This window comes from Scyliorhinus torazame, chromosome 5 (assembly GCF_047496885.1).
Source record: "Scyliorhinus torazame isolate Kashiwa2021f chromosome 5, sScyTor2.1, whole genome shotgun sequence".
NCBI classification, from domain to species: domain Eukaryota; kingdom Metazoa; phylum Chordata; class Chondrichthyes; order Carcharhiniformes; family Scyliorhinidae; genus Scyliorhinus; species Scyliorhinus torazame.
In genome coordinates this window covers 299519691-299543558 of record NC_092711.1, presented here as the reverse complement: position 1 = coordinate 299543558, position 23868 = coordinate 299519691, and positions in this window count along the sequence as shown.

The following is a 23868-nucleotide window of genomic DNA, read 5'->3' as shown; positions in this document are numbered from 1 at the left end:
TCGAGCTGGAGGTTGGTGACGAGGAACATGTGGGCACCTACGAGGAGGACGAGGTTGAAGGGCAGGCACTGGACCAGCAGGGGCTGGAGGATGTGGACGGCGAGTAATCTATGGCCCAGGAGGCTGCAGGACAGGCGGCAGTGGGGAGGACCTGGCAAGCTCTCAGGGCCAGGACCAGGGAGGCCCTCAGACTCACCCATTTCATCTAGGATCTGGCCTGGTCCGTCATCGCAACCTTACCCACCCATCACCCCCATCTCCCACCCTCCCAGGGTATGTGTCACATCACTCCAGGGTGCTGGGACTGTGTTGGCACTGTCAGCGGGTCACTGTCGAGGGCAGGAGGGTGATGATAACCCACAGAGAGCTGTGCATCAATGCTCCTCAATCTATGCCTTGGTCTGATCCCTGCCTGTCTGCTGAGTGCTCGCTCACACCCCACAGTCCCGATCGTGCCACCCAACCCCTCCAAACCCCACTCTCTCTGCTCCCCTCTATCTACCCCAACCCCCCTCCACCGATGCCCTTAGTGGTCCTTGACGTGTTTTGCCCTCCTAGCTCGACCAATATGTCTAGGTGTTCCCCCAGGATACATATCTGAGGTGGAGGCAGCCAGTTGCTTACCTTGCCCCGTGGCCTTCGATCCACCTGGTGGGCGTCCTCTGGGGGCTCTGGGGCTGCAGGACCCTGGCTCATCTGCCTCCCTGTCCCATATGTGGACCCCGAGATGTGGCCTTATCAGAGGGGTGGAACTCGGGGGAGCTGGTGTCCACTGTCGCCGCCCCATGGGAATGGGTCCGGGTTGGCACTCAGCGCCCCCTCATCCCGATTGGTGCCCACAGGGCCCTGGGGTCCACCTTGGGATAGAGTGGAGCTGGTTCGAGCCCCGGCTGCCCCTGCAGCATCTTGCACTGCTAGCCATGGCGGCTCCCCAATGTTTGCACCATCATGGCGACGTCCTCGCCAATGCTCCTCAGTGACTGGGACACTTCCCCCAGTTACCGGGCCATGCTCTGCTGTGCCTTGGCAATGCCCACCTGCGACTGGGTCATGCTCCGCAGCGCCGCTGAGAGCCGGACATCTCCCACAGAACCTCATCAAGGTTGGCCTGGTGACATCATCCAAAGAGTTAGACACTCTGTCAAGACCATCAGCCATGGCCGTCACCGACTGCACAACACCTTGGACATCTTCACTCATGGTGCGGAAGTCTTAGCCTCTGGGACTCCTCCAATTGGCTATGGATCTGCTGGATCTGCTGGAGTGATGCTGACATCACCCCCTGAATGTCGAGGTTGGTCCCTATCATCTCCAATAGCTCCGGGTAACTCTGTCCCAGAGGCTCAGTATCATGCTGGGATCCAGCTGGGTCCTGGGATCCTGCAGACCTCCGACTGCTGTCTCGTCTGCGGGTTCCTGCCTCCACCAGATGTGCATCATCAGCACATGTGATGCTCACCGGATTGGGCCCCAGAAGCCTAACCACTAACATGTCCCATCAAGGTGTGTGTACCTGCGCTGGTAGAGGGTGGGGATGACAGCTGTGATGTGACTATAACGACTGCGTCTTTGGTGTTCCCCTCAGAGTCAGGAGAGGGTGTCGCCTGGGATAGGTCGGCTGGAGGGACTGCAGGAGAATGGACATGTGGTCAATGGAAGGTATGGGTCAGGCAATAACAATTCATGTTTGACACGTCCTCCGGGTGGAGTCTGGTATATCCTCACCTCTGTGGCGTCCGCCAGCCTCCAACGTTGGTGACCATCCTGTCCTCGGTCACCCCGGTCATCTCTAGGGCCTATTCCTCGAAGGAGGTGAGGATTCTCAAGTCTGGGCCCTCTCCCGCCGATTATGGGAGAGCTTTTCCTGAGGAGACACAGAGAGGGCATCGTAAGCCACATGGAGGGTTGTGATGGAGGGAGGGTTGAAGTGGTGAATGGGGGAGGGTTGCAGGGTAAGGGGGTGGGATGAGGGTTAGGGATCACCTGGGGCATTGGGGGGGGGGGGTTTGATGCTCCCTTGGGGAGGGGGTAGCGTTGGTGTCTACTCACACATGCTGCCCCGTTGACCTTCTTCTGACACTGGAGGCCAGACTTCCTGGTCACACTGCCCGAGATGACAGCTGCTGCCACCTAGTCTCAGGCAGCACTGACTGACTCTATGGGACCCTCAGGGGAACAGGCATCCCTTCTGGCCTCCACCGCGTACAGGAGCCTCCCCAGGTCAGTACCCCAAATCTTGGGCTGGTCTCCTGGGCGCCATTGTTGCGAGCTGGCTGGGGTTGGCTGAACAAGTGCAGCTTAAGTGCTGCACGGCCTTGTAGCGGGGGGCTGGTGGCTGCAGTGCCGGAGAATCATCTGGCAAGCCTTGATTTTCGGTGAGACGCCTGTGAGGCCTCGTTAAGTGGACCAATTAACATTGAATTGTGTTGCCATCCTCGATGGGCCGAACGCCGGGTGACCTCATGGCAATTCCCGCTCGCTACCATACTTACAAACTTTATGGAGAATTGTGCCCTATGTTTCTCTCTTTAATAAATATATACAGTTAACCTACTTCAGATTATGAAGACTTCATTACCAAATGGTATCCAAAACCCATGTGCAAATTGCTGTTATGTTTCCCTACATTTCAACAGTGTCTTCTCTTCAAAAGCCTTTAATTGACTATGGAACATTTCCTGAGACTCTGAAAAGTACTATTTAAATGCAAGTTCCTTCTTTAATGAGATTTAAGCTTTGGAAACATGAATTATTCATAATTAAACCACAGCAAAAAAAAACCTGAATCATTAGTTGACTGTTGGCGTGCCACCTGCTTTGCTTTCTACCTAAATCTTTCACCTCATGATGCAATTCGATAAACAGTGACTAACACAGCAGCGAAGTGTTCAGAAAAGAGCTTGGATAATATGATATACATTGGGCTGGATTCTCCGCCACTTTCCTGCCCCAAGCCCGCCGGCGGGAGTCTCCGTTAGGCCGGCCGGTCAATGGGGTTTCCCATTGTGGGGCAGCCCCACGCCGTCGGGAAACCCCCGGGCGCCGGCAAAACGGAGAATCCCGCCGGCGGACTATCCCGTCCATAATTATGATTCGGACGCTCTCAGAACAGTAGAGGAATTCCACGGAGTAACCCATTCTCCACGCAAATTGAAATTTGAACTTTAATGTGTGACGAAATCTCAGTTACATAACCGATGGTCAACCCCTTAAACGGCTGTTTCCCTCATTATGGCCCACTTTGGACCCTTTTCCATTGGCAGATACAAGAATGACTGAATGTGGCCTCCCGATTGTAACTACTGATTTTCATTAAATTGGAGCCGGGATATTTTAGACGGCGGGCCTACTTTAAACCCCCATTGGCCGACGTTCCGCACATTCTGACTGGGGAAGCAGCAGAAAGACACACTGGAACCTGACAGGTGATGAGATCGTTTGCCTGGCTTGACTTTGATGCACAATCAATTACCACAAAGACGAGAGCAGTGGAATAATCGAGGCTTTATTGAGCAAAGATGTTGTGCCTCCTGTAGCTGGAACCAGAATGGCTGCAGCACCGGCGAGCACACACATTTATACCCCGCCTACTGGGCGGAGCCAGCAGGCAGGGATTTACCCATGTACCTCTATTATACGTGTCTGACCGTAATACATCTAATACTGCTAGTGGTGACTACCACAGACTTGCAGGTGTTTTGTCATTGTGAAATGCAGGCCTCAGCTTTGCTTGCAGGGCCCAGAGGAGAACCCTGGGTGCGCGGGGTTAAACTCCTCCCCCCCCCCCCCCGCCCCATAATACAGCCTGTAAAAGTGCAAGTCAGGTTTATTGAGAAGCTGAAATAAACAGCAGATTTCGCTAGATTACACAACTTTATATCGTTTTGTTGTTCCTGTGCCAAGGCAAATACATGTATTAAAATATTGAGGTTCTTTGTAATAGCATCCAAATTAGACCATGTTTAAATGTGAAATTGAAAATTTGTAGAGTACTCCAACTCCCCCTTGTTTGTTAATGATCTACAAGAGCAGAAATTCATCTCAAAATAAAATTAAAAATAGCCACCTTTTAAGTTGAGACAAACGAATGTTCAAAAGGTGGGGGTTCAATTAATTGCAGCTGTAAGCGACAGGGTGGAAAAACATTATGCTGGTATTCCTGCCACACAGTATTTTAATGACGGTGTGATGAATTTCAAAATAAATTTTCTTTTAAGGTTATCTTTCAACCTCGAGCTAATGCTCCGTGCCTAAGAGCAGCAAGGTAGCATAGTGGTTAGCCCAATTGCTTCACAGCACCAGGGTCCCAGGTTCGATTCCCGGCTTGGGAATCTGTTTGTGCGGAGTCTGCACGTTCTCCCCGTGTGTGCGTGGGTTTCCTCCGGGTGCTCCGGTTTCCTCCCACAGTCCAAAGATGTACAGGTTAGGTGGATTGGCCATGCTAAATTGTCCTTAATATCTAAAATTGCCCTTAGCGTTGGGTTGGGTTATGGGGATAGGGTGGAGGTGTGGGCTTGGGTAGGGTGCTCTTTCCAAGAGCCGGTGCAGACTCGATGGGCTGAATGGCCTCCTTCTGCACTGTAAATTCCATGTAATTATTTTAAAAGCTGAAAGAAAATGGACTCTCACGGTCACATGACTTCTCTTGTGGATTTGACCCTTACCACCCAGAAGTGGACCAGACTGTGTTTACCTCGAGAGGATTCACAAAAGACATCTGGCCTTCAAAGGTTCCTAAAACAGACAATGGCTGTGATAGGCCCTGGGCCTGGGCTAACCACTTTCCTTATTTGTTCCCGGAAGACAAAAAACAGTAAAATGATGAAAAACAATTCAGCATTGTTCAGAGAGTGGTCATCGCAACTTGCTTGGAAAAAAAGGATGGAAAACCTGGGGCCAGCTGCCTAAAAGGCGACAACACGGAGATCTGTTCTGGGTAGACATCAGCGGAGAAGCAGACAAGGCCGGAATTCTGCAGCCGTTGAACAAGATCAAAGAACAAAGAAAATTACAGCACAGGAACAGGCCCTTCGGCCCTCCCAGCCTGCGCCGATCCAGATCCTTTATGTAAACCTGTCGCCTATTTTCCGAAGGATTTACTTCCCTCTATTCCCCGCCCGTTCATATATCTGTCCAGATGCATCTTAAATTATGCTATTGTGCCCGCCTCTACCACCTCCGCTGGCAAAGTGTTCCAGGCACCCACCACCCTCTGCGTAAAAAACTTTCCATGCACATCTCCCTTAAACTTTCCCCCTCTCACCTTGAAATTGTGACCCCTTGTAATTGACACCCCCACTCTTGGAAAAAGCTTGTTGCTATCCACCCTGTCCATAACCCCTCATACTTTTGTAGACCTCAATCAGGTCCCCCCTCAACCTCCGTCTTTCCAACAAAAACAATCCTAATCTACTCAACCTTTCTTCATAGCTAGCACCCTCCATACCAGGCAACCTCCTGGTGAACCCCCTCTGCACCCTCTCTAAAGCATCCACATCCTTCTGGTGATGTGGCGACCAGAACTGCACGCGGTATTCCAAATGTGGCCTAACCAAAGTCCTATACAACTGTAACATGACCTGCCGACTCTTGTACTCAATACCCCAGATTCTCTTTTCCCGTTGGCGGCGCACCCTCCGCCCGCAGGTTTCCCGGCGGCATGGGGTGGCTTCAATGAGAAATCCCATCGACAAACGGCAGGAAGAGAGCATCTCGCTGACAGCGAATGGCGTGCCACAGATAAACATGCAGCTGGGGGACCGGAGAATCCCGCCCAAGATCTTCAATAATAATAATAATAATCGCTCATTGTCACAAGTAGGCTTCAATGAAGTTACTGTGAAAAGCCCGTAGTCGCCACATTCCGGCACCTGTTCGGGGAGGCTGGTACGGGAAACACAAGGAGAGAGGGATCAAACCACAGCTATCTAACTACTGTCAGCAACCAGGTGCAAAAGGACGACACCGCAGTTCCTGGCAAGGGAACTGAACCTCCGCTACCACCTGCACCTCCCTCCCCCCTGCCCCAATGCCACCCCCACCCACCCCGACTGATACCAAGTCACCTGTAAAACAAGCCTCTGCGAATTCAACAGCGGAAGCCATCACAGCTGCGGAGATGAATTTTCAACCTTGAGGCCTTCACTTCAGGCTCGGCTTCAAACACCGGACAGTAGAGAGATGAGTAAAAGATTGATTGGTTCCGTGTTGTTTTTATTTATTTTCGTAGATATTTAACTTTTCTTAGGTAACTTCCAGAGCAAAAGTGTGAAATACGTAATCTAATACTTTATTTTATTAATTAAAAAGGCTTTGCTGCTGCGTTATTTTAAATTACATTTCTTAATCCACAAAATGTACACAAGGGGCTGGTTTAGCACAGTGGGTTAAACAGCTGGCTTGTAATGCAGAACAAGGCCAGCAGCGCGGGTTTAATTCCCATACTGGCCTCCCCGAACAGGCGCCGGAATGTGGCGACTAGGGGCTTTTCACAGTAACATTATTGAAGCCTACTTGTGACAATAAGTTATTATTGTTATTAAACACCTGTAAATACATTGATCACGAGCAGTTTTGGGGAAACATTGTCTGTAACATTCCCGATAACTTTCCAGCCATTTGTCTGAATTTGGAACTGTGAGAACCTTGCTTGAAATCTGAGCTGGTTATTTCCGCCTTCACTTCACAACTGGGTATTTAAAAAAAATTAATTTATGGGATGTGGGCGTTGCTGACTGGACCAACATTTATTGCACATCCCTTGAGCTGAGTGGATTTCAGAAGCATTTAAGAGTCAGACACATTTTTGTCACACATAAGTGGGCTTGGCTAAGCTACCTATGTGGATAAAGGGCGGGATTTTCCCCTACCCGGCGGGGCGGGGGGTCCCGGTGTGATGGAGTGGCGGGAACCACTCCGGCGTCGGGCCGCCCCACAGGTGCGGACGTCTCCGCACCTTTAGGGGCCAAGCCCTCACATTGAGGGGCTAGGCCCGCACCGGAGTGGTTTTCGCTCCGCCGGCTGGCGGGAAAGGCCTTTGGCGCCATGCCAGTCGGCGCCAAAAGGTCTTCGCCAATCGCGGGCCAGGCCACCGTGGGGGCACCCCCCGGGGCCAGATTGCCCCGCGCCCCCCCCCCCCCCCAGGACCCCGGAGCTCGCCCGCGCCGCCTTGTCCCGCCGTTCGAAAGGTGGTTCAATCCCCCCGGGGCCAGATCGGCCCACGCCCCCCCCCCCCTCCAAGGACCTCAGAGCCCGCCCACGCCACCTTGTCCCGTCGTTCAAAAGGTGGTTTAATCCCATTGCGGGCCGAAGAATCGCCGGGGGTGTACCCGCCGACTGGCGTGGCCCGATTCCCGCCCCCTGCCGAATCTCTGGTGGCGGAGAATTCGGGACACGGCGGGGGTGGGATTCACGCCAGCCCCCGGCGATTCTCTGACCCGGTGGGGGGGGTCGGAGAATCGCGCCCAGAGTGTTTATCCTCTCTTTCAAAGTATGGCAGGAGATCATTGACGCCAGTTAAGACCAATCTCCACCTCATTAGCAAGAAGCAAGTCCAATGTAATGGTCTCCTGGGAACTAACCGGATCCCCCAGGGAGAGATCATGTGGATGTCGTTTAGCACTCCTATTTAAAAGCAGGAAGCTGGCGCATTGGCTGCTATGGGCAGCTGAGGAAGTGAATAGCCATTTTCAATCCCCGGCATTTAGCTCAGGGGGACTGGAGCTGCTGCCCCAGTGCCCAGGGGTGAGGGTCCCCAGGGGTAGGTGGGCCTGGTCGGGGGTATGGGCGTTATAGCTCGGTGGGGCGGGGGGAGTGAGTGATGTAGAGTCTGTGAGCCCTACAGGCCATCCTCCAACATTGCATATACCCATAACAGGGGCAAATACAGCTGCTGCTGTCTGTCTAGGACAGAGCCCTGTTTGTGGTTACATGGTGATGGTCACTTTAAATCCCTATGACTGTGAGCAGCCTCTAGCTGCACAGCCGAAGGTTATTGTTAATAAGGATTAATCTCCCCGTGTCTGCGTGGGTTTTGCCCCCACAACCCAAGGATGTGCAGGGTAGGTGGATTGGCCACGCTAAATTGCCCCTTAATTGGAAAAATTGGGTACTCTAAATTTATTTTTAAAAATACAAATAAAAAAATTAAGGATTGATATTGTTAGTTATGTGGGCACTTCACAGCTGCAGGTTGTGTTTGCTGCTTGCTCCTGCTGGTGGCTGCAAATGCCTGGAGGCTGCTGTTGCTGTTTCCTTCCTTTTCTATAGCCAGAAAGAAGGACAATTATTTTTCTCAGATACCTGTGTCCTGGAACACCGAGCTCAGGGGATGAAGGCAATCTGGTTTGAAGCAAGAAGACACTGCAGGACAACATTGATCCAAATGGGCCACCTAATGACACTGTTGAAGAAATGCTCTCGCAGATTGCTGATACTTTTGCTGCTGGTGTGATGAGTGCCCCCCCCCCCCCCCCCCCCCCCCCCCGCCGGCAGCACTATAAATGAGGTCAACGACCACCAGCCGGCGGGGGCTTGTAAATGAAAACAAATCGGTCTTAGCGACCGTTTGCATCATTTCGCAGGCCCGGCACCCTAATCTCCGGCCCGCTGTGATTCTCGGGTCTCTGGGCCGCGAATCACGAGGGCACAGTGGCCTCTGCCTGCGTGGCCCTGTCGTGGTGGAACGTGCAGTGCGCCAAGTGGGCAACCCCTTAGGGGAGTTGCCACCAAGGTCCATCCGAGGGCCGTCCCCCCCTCACAATGCACTGCCTGCCCACTCCTCCTCTACCAGACCCCTCCCCCCACCATGGACTCCTGCAATAGGGAGACCTCCCCAGGCACACCAGTAGCAGAGAGAACTCCCCCCCTCCCCAGGGGCACCTGCAGTAGGGAGACCCCCAGGGACAACTTGAATATGGAAACCCTTCACTAAAGGGACCCTCCCCCCACCGAGACTCCCTAACCAAAGGAGCCCCCATAGAAACTCCCTGACTAAAGGGGCCCCGCCCCACAGAACCCTCCCTCACAGAAACCCCCCCTCCCCACAGAAGAGAGCCCTGTCTGGAAGCTAGAGAGCACTCCAGACATGGGCAGTGAGACAAATTACAGCTGTAACACTTCATTGAAAGCATCACCTGTCCATTTCTTGGATGAGAACAGCTGTGCCTGTGTCCAAACCCCTCAGATCCATTAACTGCAATCCACTCATAACTTTCTAGTAGTGGGCTGTGATTCACAGCTTCTACAAACCAGCTGCAGCCTTGATTCATTCCACTCCTTTCATGGATCAGTGACTCTAAGTGGTGAAACCCTAATGTTTCCAAACGTTGTCCACATCAAAGAGAGATAAGTGCTGTGCAATCACATGCCTGAGTGATTAGAAAGCAAATTGTGCTTGGAATGAACTGACCTCTCTTTGATGTGGTCAATGTTTGTAAACACTGGAATTTCACCACTTGAAGTCTCTGATCCATGAAGGGAGATGAATGAATCAAGGCTGCAAATGCTCTGTGAAGCTGTCAATCACAGCCTACTACGAGGAAGTAATGAATGGCTTGCAGCTAATGGATCTGTGGTGTCTAGACTCAGTTCAGAGCTGCTCTCCTTCCAGGAATGGACATGTGGAGGTTCAAGCTAAGTGTTACATTTAAAATTATTTTCACTCCCCTTGTCTGGACTGCTTTGTGGCTTCCAAACAGAGGTTACCTTTCTGGAGGGGGATGTGGGGTGGGGTCCCTTTAGTCAGGGGGTCTCTGTGGGGTCTCCCTATTGCGGTTGTCCATGGGAGGGCGTCTCCCTTGCAGTGTTGCAGGGGTCCCTTGGGAGGGGGGGGTCGCTTTAGTCAGGGGGTCCCTGCGGGGATCTCCCTATTATGGGGATCCTGGGGGATCTTCCTATTACAGGGGTGCCTGTGGTGGGTGCCTTGAATGAGGACATCCTGGGTGGGGAGGGGGAAACCCTTTAATTAGGAGGTCCCTATGGGGGTGTCCCTTTAGTCAGAGGGTCACTGTGGGGGGTTTCTTTAGTCAGGAGTTCCCTGTGGGGGTCCTTTTAGTCAGGGTGTCCCTGTGGGGAGGGGTCCTTTTAATCAAGGGCTCCCCATGGGTAGTCTCCCTGTTGCAAGGGCCTCAGTATTTCCCTCTTTCAGGGGTCCCTGGGTGGTCTCCCTATTACAAGGGCCTCGGGATCTCCCTAGTACAAGAGCCTCAGGATCTCCCTATTACAAGGGCCTCGGGATCTCCCTATTACAAGGGCCTCTTGATCTCCCTATTACAGGAGCCCCTGGAGTTGGGTCGCCCCATTACAGGAGTCCCAGGGGTTGGGTCTCCCCATTACAGGGGTCCCTGGAGTTGGGTCTCCCCATTACAGGGGTCCATGGGATTGGGTCTCCCCATTACAGGAATCCATGGGATTGGGTCTCCCCATTACAGGGGTCCCTGGGATTGGGTCTCCCTATTACAGGGGTTCCTGGAGGGCGGGCGACAGTCGGGTCACCCTGTACTTGGGGAAAGGGGTGGCACCCAAGCAATCCAGGGGTGGGGGCTGCAATGCTATCAAGGGTGGGGAGGTTCTGGGCTGATTTGCGGTGGGGGTGGGGGGTGGGGGTGGGGTGTTGGGGGTGGGGGGTGGCCGGGCACGGGACTTCACTATTGGGCTGCCCACTCACAATGGCGGTCCAATAGCAGGATTCTCCCGGGAATCCCTCCTGTTCCATGCCATGCATAAATGTGCATGACGAGGAACACTGAATTGCATCCCGATTTGCGTTCCCAGGGGGATCGTAAAAAGCGTGCAAACCTGTAGCCGGACTTCCCCGGTGCTAGGATTCACTTATCCTGCTGGCAGTCCACCATCGCCAGCGCATTTTGCAGCGGCATGAGGGGAGGTGGCTTAAATGGGAAATCCCATTGACAATCGGTGGGAGTATAGAACCCCCCGCCCCCCGCTAGCGAATGGTGCGCGGCAGGGAAACATGTGGCTGGGGGACCGGAGAATCCCGCCCTATCTCCCAAACCGAGAATCTCGGCCTGTGTGTTTGGTTTTGTTGTGATGAAGCTGATATAGCTTTGTATGTTACCAAATGGATCAGTGATATTTCCTTGTTGTTTAATGGTTAGAGTGATATGTAGAATGGTACGTAGTAGATTTTCAAATATTTGTTCCTGTTGACCGTTTAATAAACAAAATAGTCCCAAGTGCATTCCTGTGTGTACACACGCCATGTCTCAGACCATTGTTATTGCCGAGCATTTCAATTGAAATTTTGAGACCTGGACACTTTGTCTGAACCCTGGAGGCATTAGCGCCACAGAGGCAGAGGCCAACAGTCAGGCACTGGGGATATCCCCAGTGAGTGTGAGGGTGAGTGTGTGTATAAGGCGAGGGCACCTGAGCTTGGTCTCCTTAATGTTCACGGCAGGGGTCTGCTGTGGCCGAGGGCAAGTGTGCAGAGCGAGGTTCTCCAGCACAACTGGCTCGCTGGATGACACATGTCCCTCATCGACTGGGACATGATGTCGAGGCCCTCGGCCATGGTCGTCACAGACTGAGCCATGCCTTGGACACCACCACTCAAGGTGCTGACGTCATGCTTCACGCTTAGTGCATCAGGGGGGACCATGACAGGTGGCATGTGTGGGCACTGCACCTGGACATGAGTGGTTGTGCTGGTGCCAGGGTGTGCCGCGGCACAAGCGCAGTAATCAGATGTGGGCAGGGTGAGAGGTGCCAGCCGCTGAGATGTTGGGGGCTGGGGGGTGGCAGGCAGAACTGATGCCAGGGGGCTGGTGTTAACTTACCCTTGCGACTCTGTGGAGGTCATTAATCTTCTTCCTGCGCGGTACGACGGACCTCCTGGGCACGCTGCCCGAACCGACGGCTGCTGCCGCAGTCCTGCTGCTGGTCCTCCTCAGGAGAACAGGATGTCCCGTCTCGCAGGCATCCAGAAGCCTGGCCAGGTTGGCATTCTCGAAGTGTGGAGCAGTCTGTGTGGTGTCATGCTTGTGTGCCGACTGGGAGTGAGTTGTGAGGGAGTGTTTAAAAGTCGCTCACCCTTATTAGCGGGGAGCTGCCGGGCCCGAGTATGCAAATCAGCTGGCGAGACAGCCAGTACCGGCGTGAAACTCGTGGGGGCTCATTTCTGGGATACACCCAGGAAATAGGGCCCAAAATGACACTTTGAACTTTTTCTGTGAAATCATGCCCGAGATATAGCTGCCAGTTGTCCACCTGCTGAGGATGCATGAAGAAATTCAACTCTGTGCGATTGTAAACTGAGGAAAACATGGGCTGATTTTGGGGGACCAACGTCCCAGGCCCAAAGAATGCCTGAAAGCCATCCTATCCAATATCTGTCAGGAAGTTTTCAGGCGGTCCCGCTGGACACTTAACACAGGTGGTGGGTGCTTCACATTTGTAAACGAGGGGCCTGTTGAAAACCTTCTTGGCAAACAGAATTTAATACCTGTCAGAACCTCTGTCGGCCTCTCAATCTGTCTGTCTCTTTCAATGTCCGTCAGTCTGTCTACACTTCCATCTGCATGTGTCCGTCTCTCTCTCTCTCTCTCTCTCTACCTGTCTCCCTTTGTTTTCAGCTGGCAACTAACACAATTGGCATTGAGGCAGATTTTTCTCAGCCAGCTGGTCCAGATAAACACTGAAACTGTCCAAATATCGCCAACAAAGTCCTCTCACAGCAGAGGGAGATGGGTGCCTTTTTTTTGAAGTGATATGAAGTGTCCATGAGATACATCTGAAAAATTGGTGAACAGTGGAAGTTCAGCTGGTTCTGGCAATGTGCTGGAAACAACTTGACCTACAGCAACATTCTTTGCTCAGTCTTAACAGTTTTAGCTTCAGACGGTGATCACCATTAACAGGGCATAAGTTAGCCATTATGTTCTGCATTATTTTTTGAACTTTAATTATAAACTTCATGACTGTTTTCCATTCTTTTATGTTTTTGATTTTATGTTCAAATGAAAGGCCTCTTAAGACATTCCTCTCCTAAACTTTATTAATTCATCACCAAGAAGGTTAATCCAACTGGGACGAAAGTTCTTTCTACGTTCTTTCTGGGTCACAGATGTTACATGTTTGAATCCCTGTCTTATCTGTATGAGAGAATGTTGCTGCATTTTCTTGTTTGTCTGCTGTTGATCTGGCAGCTTTTCATGGCCTTCGAAGGAGCAGCTCCCACCAACAATGAAATCCCACCCTCAACGGCAATGCTTTCAGTGTAGTTTCGCTGAACTTATTAACTGTTTGTGGTGCGACGTGGTGTAAGAACAGGTTCGCTTTTTCTATGGGGAGCCGGGGAATGATTGTGGGAGGTAGGATTCTAAATCTCTCCACACTCTGCAATCACTTGAGAGACGTGGGGGAAAACTACCAGAACTTGAACAGATTTATCTTCTCCATCTGATAAACGGCCGTTCTTGCAAATCATCCAACTTCTTTCTTGTCCTCTCCCTGAAGATCATTCCAACGTTATTTTCCGCATTTGTTGCCCATCCCTAATTTTCCCTTGGGAGGGTGTTAGTGGGTCATTTTCCTGAATCGCTGTAATCCATTAATAAGGGGTTTCCATGATTTTGATCCAGCGGCAATGAAGACGCAGCGATACCTGGCCAGGTTATGATGGCGTGTGACCATGGAGAGGCACTTGCACACAATGGCGTTTCCATTTCGTTAGGGTTTGCCTGTTACCCCAAGAATTCTACCATAGTTACTATTTATTAAAAAACTGTGATGAACGGTTACTGTATTACTATACCCTTATCATCATGTAAGGTGATGGTCCCTTTAAGACCGGGGCTTGGAACCCTGGGGGACTCCGCCTCCGGCTCCGCCCACCTGGGAGCCGTATATAAGGGGCCGCCTTGTGGGCAGCACCCAGTAAGCACCTGTCTCGGCACCAGGCTAGTTCTTAGCTTATTAAAGCCTTCTTTACCGTTTACTCTCTAAGCGTCATTATTGAGGGTACAACAAAAACATTCTTGTTTATTTACATCGGGGTACTCTACACGTTAGGTTGTACTCCTGCTTCCCACCAGATCACAGTTAGCAGCAGGTGAACAGATTTATTTGTCTTGTGAAATTGTTATGTGATAGTCATGTGATATTGGTATGTGATAGTCATGTGACATTGCATCACAGTTACATCAGCATCAGGTTCTGTTAACCCTTGATACTGCCAAAGAAAAACAGAATCTAAATGTAATCTTTAAGACAGAGATAGATAGGTTCTTGATTAATAAGGGGATCAGGGGTTATGGGGAGAAGGCAGGAGAATGGGGTTGAGAAAATATCAGCCATGTTTGAATGGCGGAGCAGACCCGATGGGCCGAGTGGCCTAATTCTGCTCCTATGTCTTATGGTAATCAATAGTTTGCCATTTCCCACTAATAAGGAATAATAAGGTACCAGCGTTTAGTGATCAAAATAATTTCCTTTAGCACAACTCGGGTGTTGCATTTCTTTCTAAAATTGGATTTTGTTGACCAAGAATAAGAGTTATTGCCTGGAACACTCTGTCACCCAGTGTAAAAAACTGAACCACGAACCACCCAATGTAGGGCTCACACCCATGACCCTGTGATTAAGTGAACATGATCTATTGACTGAGCTGGCCAGCTCAGTATGGTTCAAAGGCTATTGAACAGTCTCTGTGCCTCACTCATTGGGTGGGGGAGAGAGGCGGGGGGGGGGAGGGAATTTTCCGACCGTTCTCTCCAGCTGGATCTTCCAGTCAGGCCGACGGAGAACCCTAGCCCCAGGTTTTCTGGAGGTGGATTCAATGAGAAATCCCATCGACAGCGGCGGGAACAGAAGATCTTGCTGATGGTCACTGGCGTTCCGCCTCCCGCTGCCTGGAGACACCCGGTTGGGGTGGGGAGATGGGGGATGGGGGTGGGGCGCAAAATCCTCTCATTATGTGTAAGCTTAGATGGTGAATGTTGTAATACTATTCAATTAGGAGGCTTTGTAGCCAAATCCACCCCTCCCTCTACTTTCACACCCTTGTTCTTTTCAACGTGAACCACTGGCTACTGAGCAGAATGGGAATCCTGGATATTTCTTTTATTTTCAAAATCTAGGGGCAAGGAGAGAGGCTGCATCAACCCGACAGGTTCAGTTCTGCAAACTCGGCTGGGATCTGTCATATTATTATAATAATATAATGTCCTGGGCTTATTTACTGTGCAAGACACAAAGTATTAATCACTCATAACTGATTGAGCAAACATGTGGGCACATGAGAATAGTTACACATCGGTATGAAGTTTGAAGGCATCAGAGCTATGCGTGTGCTTTACTCAAAAGCAAAAGTGAAACTAAGACTTGACATTGAGTGATGTCATGCTGATATCCTTTAAATATATACTCCCTTTCTTTGTAAGTTACATCTCCCCACCTTCCAAAGAACTATAACTATTCACAATTCATGTTCAGATTTAATTACATTTACATAAGTGCACAGGACAATGAACCTATGTGCTGTGTGGAACCAGGTGGGAAGGAGACCCCTGTACCCCCCCAACCCCAGGCACAGTACTGAGACGGTTACACAGGACGGTCTCGGGATCCAGCAGCATGAGGACCAGCTCAGAGATGGAGGGCAGGAACCAGACTGCCCTGGCAGAGTGGTGAACAGTGCATCAGGAGCAGTGCTGCACTCTGGCAGCAAGATGGTGCAATCACCCCGAAGTCTCCGACGAACTGAGGACCATCTTGTGAACGCCACTCACTGGCAGTCGAGTTTGATGCCTGATGGGATGCTGATGAGCAGCTATTTTAATGAGCGTTCATGAGATGCAAATGAATGTAAATGGCGTCTGCGCCACCTGCCAGTGGGAAGAGCGACCCGTCATTAACCCGCCATTGGGAGAATGTCAATGCGATTTTACGTCCGTGAATTTCCGTTTTTTTGGCTTCTGCCAGATTCACTGTGGGGAGACCCCCCACAGCCCCCTAAATAACGAGACTCCCTGTAGAGATGCCCTAAATAAAGAGACCTCCCACAGACCCCTAAATGAAGAGACACCCCGTAGAGACACCTTAAATAAAGAGACCCCCCCAGAAGAGAGCCCCCTGTCTAGAAACTCCTCAGAATGGAGATACCCCTGTCTGGAAGGTAGAGAGCAGACAGAGACAATTTCACTGCTTTAAAACTCACCTGGGTAATACATCTGCTGGCACAGGAAGAGGGAGCAGCACCTGTCAATTCTCTTTAATTAGGGGGTCTCTGGTGGGGGGGGGGGGGGGGGGCGGGGGGAGTGCAGTCGGGGTCGTGGTGGGGAGGGGGTCAGGTCACTTTCACACTGGTGGAGGGAGGGCAGGGAGCAACCCCAGAAAATCCTGGGGAGGGTGCTGAATTGTGCTGGGGGGGGGGAGGGGGGGCGGGTGGTGGGGAGCTGAGGGGTGGGGATGACCAGCTGCGGGACCTCGCTCTCGGGCCACCCACTCAAAATGGGATAGCAGATACTCTAGGGAACTCCTTGCAATCCTCACCTTGCAAAATATTGTGTGGCTAAGGATTGGGAATCGCTTCCTGAGTTATGCTCCCAGCAGGTGCGCAAATCAGGTGCAATTCAACTCCGGCGGGAGTCTTCCAAACGGAGAATCCTGCCCGTGTTTTCCTAACTGCACACTTGGTAATTGTAACATTTTTATCATACATGTCTGTCAATTTCATTTCTGATTTTCAAAGTTGTTCTCTAGTTTTTGAGAGAGTAGAAGGGTTAAGAGGACTTAAATTGGTGCGGACTTACCAGCCAAATCATGGCTCTGTTGGTGATGGAATAGTTCCACGCAAAAGTGTCGCTCTGAGATGTAACATTGCAATGTGTAGATCTTGCTTAATCTGTCCACATTCCCCATGCAAATTATTCATTTAGCTCGGCCGTTAGATCTAGGGCAGGCTTGATCAATCGTCAGCCTGCGAGCCACAATCCAGACCCCGAAGTCTCTGTATTTGGCCAGCAGACTCACTCTTCAAACTACGGGGAAGCTGAATGAAAACTCTTCCAGCATTTGTTTGTGTAACACAGGCTGATTGTCACTGATTCAGCAGCAAATTCGGGAGAGAATCAGTCTCTGATAGAAGAGATTGTGATAGTCATTGGCTGCTCCTTTGTTTTCACAGCACCTGTTGCCTCGCCCTCCTAGGCAGGGGCCAGACCCTGAAGAAGCACAAGGTCAAGATGGAGGATCGAGCAAGGAAGCCACGAGGAAAAGCTGGTGGAGGGGAAGAAAACAGGGTCTCATGAAAGGAGCAGTAATCAGGGTGGCAAACAGGAAGCAACGAGTGTAAACGATGCGGGCGGAATTCAGAAAGAACAAAGAAAAATTACAGCACAGGAACAGGCCCTTCGGCCCTCCAAGCCTGCGTCGATCCAGATCCTCTATCTAAAACTGTCGCCTATTTTCTAAGGATCTGTATCCCTCTGCTCTCTGCCCATTCATGTATCTGTCTAGATACATCTTAAATGACATTATTGTTCCCGCCTCTACCACCTCTGCCGGCAATGCGTTCCAGGCACCCACTACCCTCAGCGTAAAGAACTTTCCACGCATATCTCCCTTAAACTTTTCCCCTCTCACCTTGAACTCGTGACCCCTAGTAATTGAGTCCCCCACTCTGGGAAAAAGCTTCTTGCTATCCACTCTGTCTATACCTCTCATGATTTTGTAGACCTCAATGAGGTCCCCCCTCAACCTCCGTCTTTCTAATGAAAATAATCCTAATCTACTCAACCTCTCTTCATAGCTAGCGCCCTCCATGCCAGGCAACATCCTGGTGAACCTCCTCTGCACCTTCTCCAAAGCATCAACACCCTTTTGGTAATGTGGCGACCAGAACTGTACGCAGTATTCCAAAAGTGGCCAAACCAAAGGCTTATACAACTGCCAACTCTTGTACTCAATACCCCTTCCGATGAAGGAAAGCATGCCTTATGCCTTGTTGACCACTCTATCGACCTGCGCAGCCATCTTCAGGGTACAATGGACCTGAACACTCTTTGTACATCAATTTTCCCCAGGGCTTTTTCATTTACTGCATAGTTTGCTCTTGAATTGGGTCTTCCAAAATACATCACTTCGCATTTGCCCGGATTGAACTCCATCTGCCATTTCTCCGCCCAACTCTCCAATCTATCTATATTCCACTGTATTCTCTGACAGTCCCCTTCACTATCTATTACTCCACCAATCTTAGTCTGGAGGCGGTCTGGAGCGGCTGGAGGTTGGTTAGGCCTGGGAGTGGGTGGAAGTTTGGAAAGCCCGGAGCGGGTGGAGGTTGGTTAGGCCTGGGAGTGGGTGGAAGTTTGGAAAGCCCGGAGCGGCTGGAGGTTGATGGGGCCTGGGAGTGGGTTGAAGTTTGGAAAGCCCAGAGCGGGTGGAGGTTGGATAGGCCCAGGAGTGGCTGGAGATCGGATAGGCCCGGGATCTGCTGAATATAGGATAGTTCCGGGAGTGGCTGGATGTCGAGTAGGCCTGCTAAATGAGAAGGGGGCCTGGCTGCCACCACCTGATTGAATCCTTCTGAAGATGTTTTCAAACTTTGAGGCAAATATGTGTGAGCGAGAGTGCATGTATGTGTGTGTGTGTGTATATGAATGTGTGTGTGCCTGTGTGTGTGAGTGGGTAACTCTGGGTGATTTTGTGTGAGGGCGAGAATCCCAAGACTTGGAGTGAACTGGAAACACACAACAGGCCTTCCTCACCCTCTCTCTGAAACAAACCTATCCACAAAGCGGGTCGCGAGAGGAGAAAAACCCAAGCTGAAAGACAACCTGCCTCCGACCTCTATTTTCATCTGATCACCAACAACGCCAGCACGACATGTGCGTCACCAGAGCTGACTGCAAAGTTCAGTGTTTGTTAAACCCAACCCCTACTCCTTGGTTCAGGCCTGGTCCCCACCCCTTCCCTGGTGGCCATGGGGCCTAGTCTGTCTCTGTAGCTCTGCTTCTTAAGTAAAAAGGCAAAGAAATGTTTTATTGGTGATCTCTGCTGCCTGGCACATTTAAATTATTAATAACTTTTTTGAAATGTATTGCATTGACATTTTTGAAAGTCATGTTTTAATGATGCATGAAACATTTGTCAGAATTTTTTCTAAACTCGGCAAAGGCGGGAAAAGTGGAGTTGAGGCTATTGGCATCAATGGGAACTTTTTCAGCCTCATTGTTTGGGAGATAGAAAAAACCCAGCAAGTTGCGAACGGGTGGGCACAGATTGACCCTGCCCCTCCAGCAACTTTGTTTTTCGAAGATTATGGTGCCATTTTTAAAGGTTGCTCGAAAGCTCACTTACAAACACCTCCACAGCAGCCCCCGCATCATACCCCCCCCCTCCAACATGCACCCCTCTCGCAATGCCTCCTGGCACTGCCCCCGGTGAACCTTGACACTGCTCCTGGAATAGACTGGGTCAAGCGGTTCCAGGGGAAGTGCCATGGGGCAGTGCTTGTGCAGTGCCCGGGACAATGTCTGGGAGCACGGGACTGCCCAGGCATGACCTTTCTCTCCTGAGCAATGCACTCACCTGAGCTCCGCTGGGAATTCTGCTGGCCAGTTATATACTTTGGGAGACCAGTTGGGTTTCATGCCAGTCTACTCCCATTACGGCGTTAATGGCCTTTCTTATAGGGAGGGGTGAATATTCAGGTGTCGACGTCTGATAATGATATGCAAATGTATCGTAGTGCATCACTGGCAGGGGAGGGGACAATCATGTCACAGTTATATGCCAGCAAGAAATGTGATTCGAACATTTCATGAGATTTCCCGCTCCCGTTGCCAAACCCGCCCTAATGAAAACGGACCTCGAACGTTCCGGCCCTTATCTTACCTATACTTGATCATTGGGCCCTTGAATGAGAAACAAATTTGACTTGTGCCAATTCAAACTGAAAAGCTTGGATAAGCCTGATCTAAGGTTGTAAGGAGAAGAAGTAGTGTGATCAATATTCCACTTCTCACACATATCCTGAAATGGCTTACCAGTAATTTTTGGACTATCATCCATAATTATCTCTCTAGCCACACCAACTGACCAGAAAATGTGACTTAGAATGTGTGTGACAGTTGTGTTTGATGTATTATGCAACTGATGAATAATGGGGTACTTGGTAAAGCCGTCAGCAATGATGATAAACTCAGTGTCATGGACATGAAAGAGGTTGGATGCCATTTTGGACCAAGGATGGATAGGAACTTCATAAGGATTCAGTGGGGCTTTGTCATGCTTCATACTGTTTGACAATGACTTCAATGTTATTGTTCATACCCAGCCAATAAACAGACTTTCTTGCAAACCGTGTCATTTGATCTATGCACATGTGTGAGCAATGACGAATTTGAAGAATATCAGGTCACAAAGATTCCAGTATGCTGACCTGCTTGCCTTCATGAAAGACTCCCTGGAGATTCCTAGCTTGTCCCGAAAAGGCCAAAAATGGCCTCATGACTTCATTTACATGATGAATTGATCAGCCATCCATTGATGATGGCTTTCCACAGAACCTGTGGTGTAGAATCTTTTGCAGTTTCTTCTTGCAGCATTTATGTTGCACAAAATGTACCAGATTAATTTGAAGAACATCTTTAAGTTCAATTTCAATGTAGTCAACTTGTGGATCTAAAGATATATCTTTTGTTTCCGCTGGGTTAGGTAATTGCTAAGTGCATCTGATGTGACCATCAAATTACCTGCTTGTACCTGATCTCATAATCATAACCATGAATCTTTATCAAGGGGCATTGCAGTCTTGGCAGTGCACTGGGCAATGACTTTCTCCAAATCATCTTCAGCAGTTCATGGTCCGTCTCTACCACAAAGTTTTTACCAGAAAAGATAGGCATAAAAATGCGTGATTTCAAACATTAAAGCTCATGGTTCCCGGTCAATGTTGGAGTAGTTGGATTAGGTTATGCAGAGAGAATTTGAAGTAAATGCATTCGGCATGTGTTTTGAAGAGCTACTGGTGGTTTTTGAGCCACAGGCAAGGCGCATCCTTTCTCAATAATTCCCGCTGAGGATGTTTGACTGAAATTGGGAATGTATGAAGACAAGAAATTAAAGAGACCTAGACATCTTCAAAGATCATCCTTATCTTGAGGAGTTGGTATGATGTTAATATTCTCTATTTTATTTGGATCGGCATATGTGCCAGCACTGGAATAAATAGAAACAAAAAAATTGATCTGCTGCAGGCTGATGTTACATTTTGGGCTGTTGAACAATAATCCTTCATTACATGCCGCTTGCACCAATAAGTGCAGATTAGGGTCATGTTCTTGCTTTGTTCTGCCCACAACAGCTACATATTCTCTGACGTGCATTCACCCTGGCACAGTGCAGACGGTGTGGTGCAGATGATCTTGAATGAGATCCTGGCTAACAGATAGCCCAAAAGGTAGTTGTTGACAACATTATCATCTGAATGGATTGGATTGGATTTGTTTATTGTCACGTGTACCGAGATACTGTGAAAAGTATTTTTCTGCGAGCGGCTCAAACAGATCATTTAGTACATGAAAATAAAAGAAAATAAAAAGAAAATACATAAAAGGACAACACAAGAAGGTCCACAATGTAAATACATCAGGTGAAGCATACCGGGGTGTAGTATTAATCAGGTCAGTCCATAAGAGGGTTGTTTGTGGGGTATGAAATGTAGTAAGCTTGTGGGTCTTCTTCACGAGATGTACTGACCAATAGCCATGCTTCCCATCAAGTTTCAAAAAAGAATTTTGTATCTGCAGATCATGGATTTAACGTTTTTAATATGGATGTTTTGTAAGGAGGTTTCAAATCTACGTTTCAACACCTTGGATTGAGGCATAGTCTCAATGATTCATTCTTCTTTATGGCACATGTTGTACCAATCTGTGTGCTCTGGTACTCTTCTCATGATTCCACCATTCGCCATTGTATTTAATTCAAGCTTCAATTTGATTTGTTTGTGGATGCTACTCTTAACTGGTGGATCAACTGATGGACTTGCAAGTGTAATGCTGCAGCTCCTTGATACTGCCAATTCTTTCAAAACGTATTATATTTAATACCCTTTTTCTGCATCTGCTAATAAAGTGGCCTATTGATGCTGTAGGCTGTAGTTGAAATGATATAAGCTCTGATCATTTAATTTAGAAATTTAACCTGATACCGAGTGGGTCTTCCAATGTAATCCATATCTTTTGCGTATCCTTGAGCTCATCTTCTGTTAAGTCTGACATGTTCAGCTTGTGCATACCTTCATTCCAAATTCATAGAATGAATCAGAGAATCCCCACAGTGCAGAAGGAGGCCAATCGGGCCCATCGGGTCTGCACCAACCCTCTATAAGAACACCCTACCTGGGCCCAGTTTCCTGCTCGTAATCCAGTAACCCTATCTAACTGCACATCTTTGGACACTAAGGGGTAATTTCGTAGCATGGCCAATCCACCTAACCCGCACATCTTTGGACTGCGGGAGGAAAGCGGAGCACCTGGAGGCAGCTGTGGAGAATGTACAAACTCCACGCAACAGTCACCCAAGGCCGGAATTGAACCCGGGTCCCTGGCACTGTGAGGCAGCAGTGCTGACCACTATGACACCGTGCCGCCCCGGCTAGACAATTGCTAGGAAAATTTTTACAATTTGCTTACCTGGTTCAGACACACCTGAATCAAGAAAATATAACTCTGAACACTATTTAACCATTTTGATTAGATGATGGGTCAGCTGCATCCCAATTCAAACCAGGAATTTTGTGGACATTTTGACAATATCTCTAGACCTTTCTTCTTCTGTAGTACCTGGGATGAGTGTCGCTGTTGTTACGATCACAGCAGCTGTTATTTCCTGAACAAACCATATCCCAGAGGGAAACTTGTCTTACTAATTAATCATAACCTTTATTTTAAATTTTGAAAATGAGGAGAAAAAAACTACAGATCAAAGAAGCAGATAATTCCAGTAACGGTTCTAGGATTTTTAAATAGAAGAAGAATTATTAAAAAGAAGAAAAAAACTTAAGCACACAAGTTTACAGTTACAAAGTTAAAACAGTCTTGCAAAACATGCCCCAGATAACAAATTTGTTTGGTCACATAAGTAAATACTTTCTTGACAACAAATTTCTTCTCCATTCTTAACTATAAAAATGTTGTAATATTACCCAAGGCAAAAACTGCTATTACTCTAACAAAGGTATACCACACGACATCTCAAACTCTTCCACTCTGCTCTGGAAATCCATGTAAGTTTAGAAACAGCCTTCATTCTGAAACAAAGACTGTTCTGGTCTCATTGGATGGCTGCTTCAGATTTTACACCTTCTCTTAGCACGAAGCCAGTCTGAGGACATCTCCCACACACATATCTGATATCCCTTAAAAGCATATTACAACAGAGCTGGACTTTAGATTTTTCTGTTCTGTATCCCCCAGCTCTACATGGGAAGAGTGCATGCACCAGTAATGAATCAGAGGGCAGTCCTTCAAAAACAGAACTCGGGTGAAAAATTCAGATGTGCCTAGAGCAATGTAGGCAACATTGCAATAACACAAATACCCACATGCTTCTTTCTCATGATGTGGTTGTTGACGCTTAGAAGAGAGGGATAGGATGAGAAAGTGAAGACATTTTTAATTTTAAAATTAGTAACATTTTAGTCGGACGCTAAACATATTGGAAACATCACCACCTGCAAGTTCCACACCAAGTCACACATCATTCTAACTTGGATATGCATCTTTAGTCCTTCACTGTCATTGAATCAAAGTTGTGAAACATCTGCGGTGGTTCAGGTGAGCAACACCCCAACATTTTCTTGAGGGCAATTAGGAATGGGCAATGAATATTGACCTTGCT